Source organism: Amblyraja radiata, chromosome 11 (assembly GCF_010909765.2).
Source record: "Amblyraja radiata isolate CabotCenter1 chromosome 11, sAmbRad1.1.pri, whole genome shotgun sequence".
In the NCBI taxonomy this organism is placed as follows: Eukaryota; Metazoa; Chordata; class Chondrichthyes; order Rajiformes; family Rajidae; genus Amblyraja; species Amblyraja radiata.
The window spans coordinates 37,760,125-37,766,566 of record NC_045966.1 but is presented as its reverse complement, the minus strand read 5'-3'; the positions used below and the strand labels follow the sequence as shown (position 1 = coordinate 37,766,566).

At 39.2% G+C, this 6,442-nt stretch overlaps 1 long non-coding RNA gene across 1 annotated transcript; it reads left to right on the top strand.

Moving 5' to 3' along the window:
* Positions 1-349: 349 nt before the first annotated feature.
* Positions 350-5,051, top strand: LOC116978780. Its single transcript, XR_004413548.1, has 3 exons — positions 350-1,020; positions 3,601-3,688; positions 4,810-5,051. It is a non-coding gene; the product is annotated as an uncharacterized LOC116978780 (long non-coding RNA).
* The last annotated feature ends 1,391 nt before the right edge of the window (positions 5,052-6,442 follow it).

Below are 6,442 nucleotides of genomic sequence, written 5' to 3'. Positions count from 1 at the left end.
ATGTACAAACTTTGCACAGACAGCAAATTGTAATCTGGATAGAACCCAGATCTCTGGCGCTGTAAGGCAGCAACTCCAACACTGCACCATTGTGCCGCCCTATCCCTAAACCAAACTAATCTAAACTAAATGTGCAAATGCACAGTAGACCAGTCTGCACCTGAAGAGAGAAGTGCGTTAAGGTCTTTAACTGGGTCCTCTTCACTACACGTTGTGTTTACTTGGTGAGCAAACTTCAGACATCCAGAGCATGCATCACAGTCTACCATAAAGTATCAAATGTAGATTTAATTAGCTAGCATAAACAACTGGATGGCAATCTCTGTCCACTTTCTTACTATTTCAGGCATGCCTTGTCCAGGGCTGCTGCAGATGTGTTGCCCCCTAAAATAGTAGAAGAAAATATCAGGTCATTGCGAGGAATTCAATCTGAAATAAAAGCAGAAAATGTTGGAAAAATTCAACAAGGCAAGAAGAGGGAAACAGTTGATTGTCAACAGAAAATTACTGAACAAGTTTTGTCCAAGTTGGCTTTTTAATGGTGTCTATTTCATCCATTGGCTTTAAAAAAAAATACAGACCTTTCTTCATTGCCCCTTTGTTTCGGTAACACCTCCAGCTCGGGATTTGTACTAATCTCATACAGCTTGCTGTAATGCACATTGTCAGCTCTTACCTCCTAACAGGTTAGCAACAAGGAATCAAATATTATTGATGGAGATTTGAGCCATGGCGGGCCATCATTAAGTAATCGACAAGCAATTTTCAATTCCTTTAAACTGATTGGACGGATATGGTCTAGATCGAGGAGATCACCAACCAGTGACCAGCTAAATGAAACTGATCCCTCTGCGGCTGTTCTAAAAGGACAGACTGTGGAACTGGGAAATGAAGAAGGTGGGCTTCTAGATATGGAGAGGAACAGGGTAAATTTTGACTCTTGGTCACTGCTGCCACAAAATGAGAACATGCCTCCGATTATTCCAACCGAGAAAGATCAACTCAAAGTTGAAGATGCAGGTAAGAATAAACTTGCAAATGAATATTTAAAAAAAATATATTTATTTTATTGTAAGTGAAGAATCCAAGAACCGCAACATTATGCTTAAAGGTCGAAAAATAAAAAAAGTATAAAACAACAGAATATGTCTGGAATGCTGCGCAAAGCAAGCCAAGGTTGATCAACATTGTCTAGTTGATAGCTTTACAGAAGGAGCGCGCAGGGCAAGCAGGAGGTGAGTTATTTGTATGGTTTACCCAGCTTTTAGTCTTGAAGGAGTAACTGTAGCAACACGTTTGATATCTCTCTGACATGAGTTACAAGTCTTAATGAAAACAGCTATTAGTTTAAATTTGTATTAAAAAAACTTTTCCACATTGTTTCCTTGATAATATCGCTCTTGCAAGCTGATTTTTGAAGGCCATGTCTAACTTATGATCTTTATCATCTGATTTCCTGTTCAATGCTGTGTGGTGTGTAGTATATGCTATTTTAATTTAAGAATCAGACCAAAGAATGTCATCTTTGTTTCAAAAACAGAAACTAATTGGTTTCTGTACTGTCTATCCTCCATAATTCTATTTAACAATGAACAAAAATTATTCTTCATATGTCTTCTCATCCTCTTTTCTCCCTCTTTTATCCTGAAGTATTAGTACAACTTGAATACATTTGACATCAGCCATTTCCAATAACTTGCACAAACCAACATTTTATTGCACTAGCCCAAGGCAATGGCATCTTGGTCAACAAGGCCAAGTTGAGACAAAGAGCTTGTTTCCTTGCTCAGCTCAGTCCTTTCTTTGGGTGCATCAAGGATATTGAATTTTACTCAATTGCAAGATTCATGACTGATTTGTCAATGTATGTACTGTAATCCCATATTTGCCATGGGCTACGACAAGTAACTTAACCACAAAAATGCTGAGTTGCACAGCTAAGTTGTCTGCTATTGCTGCTGACCTAACCACTAGAAAGGTTAAAAGTATTTTTTTTTGTATGACTAATATAACACCAGTAAGTAGTTGCTAATACAAAATGCTGATGTAACCCAACTAAGCCTTTTAACAATATATAGACTTGCAGGTATCCAGTGCTTTTTATAACTACAGGACATGTCAAGTCCTTTATAGCAAGTATTTTGAAGTGTGGTCCTTGCCATTCCATATTGTTGCAATATCCTTCAAAATACAATTTATGTCTCAAGATTAATGATAGTGTGCAGCAGGGTAGAATTGGTTTTGACAGGTAACTCAAGGCTCGCAGTTTTAAAATGTGTGTATTTAAGGGATTAGTTTATTTTGGAAGTACATACATTCTCCTTTAATAAAGATGAAGTTTCCTGCACTTATTAACCAGATTCCATTTCTACATGAATTTGTTCGGATGGCTGGATATTTGGTCAAAGGAGAATGAGAGGAATAGATCAGGTAGATGCACAGAGTCTGTTGCCCAGAGTAGATGAATCGAGGACCAGGGGACATAGGTTTAATGTGAAGGAGAAAAGATTTAATAGGAATTGGAAGGGTAACTTTTTCACACAAAGGGTGGTGGGTGTATGGAACAAGCTGCCAGGTGAGGTAGTTGAGGCAGGAACTATCACAACGCTTAAGAAACTGTTAAACATATACATGGATCGGACAGGTTTGGAGGGATTCGGGCCAAGCGCAGGCAGGTGTGGCTAGTGTAGCTGGGCATGTTGGCAGGTGTGGGCAAGTTGGGTCGGAGGGCCTGTTTTAATGATGTATGACTCTATCACTTTAAAGCCTTCTGAAAGCAATCTGAAAATTTGTCAGTAGAAGGTTACAACGAGAAAGCTGAAAAATCTGCATGAATTGTCAATGTGGTATTTGGGTCCCAGAACGCAGGAGAATTGCAAGTTGGGATGTAAGGCAGAAGATTGCACAAAGAGTGGTGAGGTCTTGAAGAACTTTGTCGATGATTGGAGAACTTGGAAGTCGTGACGTTATGAGAATGGAAACCAGTGGATGTTATATAAAATGAGAGTATACTGTAGGTGAGCAGGGTTTAACATAGGACAAAAGTTGCCATGGTAAGTTTGAGTTATTTGAGTGAATGTGTACAAGATCTGGAATAAAGAGAGACTTGGAATCTTGCACAAACGCAGCAGATTTGCAGATTTGTGAAAATCAGCCAGTACTGCTATAGGATATAAATAGGCAAAGCTGTCATATAGCGAACAGTAATCATGGATCAGCTTTAAACCAAGTTTATCATTTTACATTATAGTTTCCTTGCATTAACCATGAGCAAACTGGGGCCTTACCATTGGAACGGGAAAGTGTACTGTGGTTGGCTTCAGCCAGTAAGTACTGTAATACATTACAGCGTTATACTGTAATACTGTAGTACAGTTTCATGCCATTCATCCCTTCCCCTGACTTCAGCTTAGGACCACATGATCTGTAAGAGATGAGACTGGAATTAGATGGTCTATTGGTACCACTTAAATATATTTAGATTCAGATTGGTATCGAAGGAGCTGGGTAGTATGACAGTGTTCTGGTAAACCAGTGCCATAAGGAAATGATTAATAATATTATGTCTTTATTCAGCTTTCATCGTTGTTTTTATTTTAGCACCAGCAATGGGGAAAGCAAACTCCAGACCGGCAAAGATTTCCATATCCTTCGACAGCAAATTCTGACAGAAAAGAGCCAAAAGCTGGTGAGGGAGATTCAACTGACAGAACCTACGCTGCATTCAGTGATGGTACTAAAGCTGTGCTTATGATAGGCTTTAAATTATAATGAACCCGATAGTGTCTTCAAAGAGTAATTTACTACTTTTGGCCAATAGTTACAGAGAAAGAAACTACCAGCTTTGGCAAGTGGATATGCTCTTTCCTCTGTGGTGATAGCAAAATATTTGCATGGTACTATTGAAATAATAAATATTTCCATGGTAGGCTGCTTTGAACCACAAGAGATGGGTGTGTGAATAATTACAGATGATACAGATCACAGTCTTCCGTGGTTCACATGAATATCAAAAGAATTATGGAATTAGTACACAATACTACTGTTCAGTCTACTCGAGTATTTGCCATGGGCAGTGCTACAACAGTCATGGATTTTCACATTTAATAGAAATACCTTTACTGACATCCTAGGTGCAGTGCTTCAGGTATTTTGTTACAATTGCATTTGCTGATCATGCTTGGGTCACTTTCTCACATGGCTCCAAATTTAAAAAAAAGGTACTTTCATAATGAGAGCAATCATCAGGGGTTCTGTCCTTAGTAATACAACTGTCCCTGGCTCCTATCCTTTGAAAGATCTTTGAAAATGCTTTCTCAATTTAGTCAGAGCAAAGACAAAGAAAGATGAGTAATCTTCGTAATAGTTTAGAGACACAGCAAGGAAACGGGGCCTTTCAGCTCACCGTGTCCACACTGACCTTCGATCACCCATTCACACAAGTTCTATGTTATCCCACTTTCATATCCACTCCCTGCACACTCGGGGCAATTTTACAAGGGCCAATTAAGCTACAACCCCGCACGTTTTGGGGATGTGGAAGGGAACAGAAGCAGCCAGAGGAAACCCATGTGGTCAGAGAGAGAACGTGCAGACTACACAGAGACAACACCCAAAGTCAGGATCGAACCCAGGTCTCTGGCACTGAGGCAGAAGCTCTATCAACTGCGCCACTGTGCTGCCCTAATGGCTGAGCACTTTATAGCACACCACTGATGACAAGTCAACAGGTTTACATGGCTTTGAATGAAAATTGTTTTTTTTTCTAAACTGATGGAGTAATTTTAGATGTCATTTTTTTCAAAATAGGCCGGATTATAAACAGGAAAAATAACCAGAACACAAGATGAGAAGAAACTACCCCAATCCTTGGTATAACTGAAAGACTGTGGGTTTGGGTTTATTGTTATTAATCATTCATATCCTTGGGAATTCAGTTTATTTATTTCAAGTATGAAAACTTCACAATTTTGAACTTCAAAAAATTAAGAAATTATTTTTCAAAAAATATGTATAGTTACTAAAAATGTTGTTGCAATATTTTTTGTGTGCACAGTGTGTGTGTGTCCGTGGGTGTTTGTGTTCGCATTACTAAAAATAAATTGGTTACTATCTTGAATATTTTCTGCATACAGTTGCTTTATTTTTACATTTTTCAGTATATGCGTGTGGTGGGAAATTGCAACCTTCACGTGGTCCACCCTGTTTTGACTAATGCAATCAACCCGACGTGCACAAACAAAAGATCAAATAGAATAAATTGACCTACAACTTTAGGCTGTGCACGCCATATGCAAGAAGAAGAAATATATGGGTCTTTATATATAACTTGGAGAATGCAGAATTCATTTTATGTTCATTGTCCCTTCTAATAAGTTGGGATAGAATTTTGACTTTGCTCTTGAGTTTACTTTAGAGATACAGCATAGAACCAGACCCTTTTGCCCACTGAGTCAATGCAGACCATCGATCACCCGTTCACACTAGTTCTATGTTATCCCACCTTCACATCCACTCCCTACACACTTGAGGCAATTTACAGAGGCAATTAACCTACAAACCCGCTCGTCCTTTGGATGTGGGAGGACACGGGAACACCCATAGGAAAACCCACACACATGAAGATCCCATGAGATGCTATTATAGTCATACAGTCATATAGCAGGGGAACAGGTCCTTCAGCCCAACTCATCCATGTTGAGCAGGATGTCCCATCTAAGTTATTCCCATTAGCCTTTAATTATTTAACTCTTAAAAAAGTTATTCCAAGCACCCTTTCATCATCAGACACATAAATCATCGTTAGCCACAGGTGAGCACAGAAGAGGGGTGGGAAGCTAATGTTGTGCCTCTGTTTTAAGAAGGGATTCAATTTTTAAAAAAGGCTCAGTAGACCAGTAAGCCAAGCATCTGTGGTAGGCAAGTTACTGCAGAGGATTCTGAAGGATAATATGTAAATGCATTTTGAAAGACAAAGGTTGTTAGGGATCGTCAGCATAATTTTGTATGTGGGAGATTGCATGTCAGCAATTTGAATGAGATTTTTAAAGATGTAATAAAGAGGGCAGGGCTATAAATATAGTCTATCTGGACTTCAGCAAGGCTTTTATTAAAGGTGTGGCATGATAGGCTGGCTTGGAAGATTTGATCGCATGGGAGCCAGGGTGAGCTAGCTACCTGTATACAGAATTAACAATGCAAGGCAGCAGACAGTGGTGGTGAAAGGTTGTTTTTGGGAATGGATGCCTGTGACTAGTGGTGTGTCTCAGCGATCTGTGCTAGGCCTATTGCTGTTTGTCATCTACAATTTGGATGAGAATGTGTAAGGCATGTATAGCAAATGGTATCATAGATAGTGAAGATAGTTAGTAAGAATTATAATGGGATCTTGATCAGCTGGGCAAGTATGCCGAGGAATGGCAGGTGGAGTTTAATTCAAGTA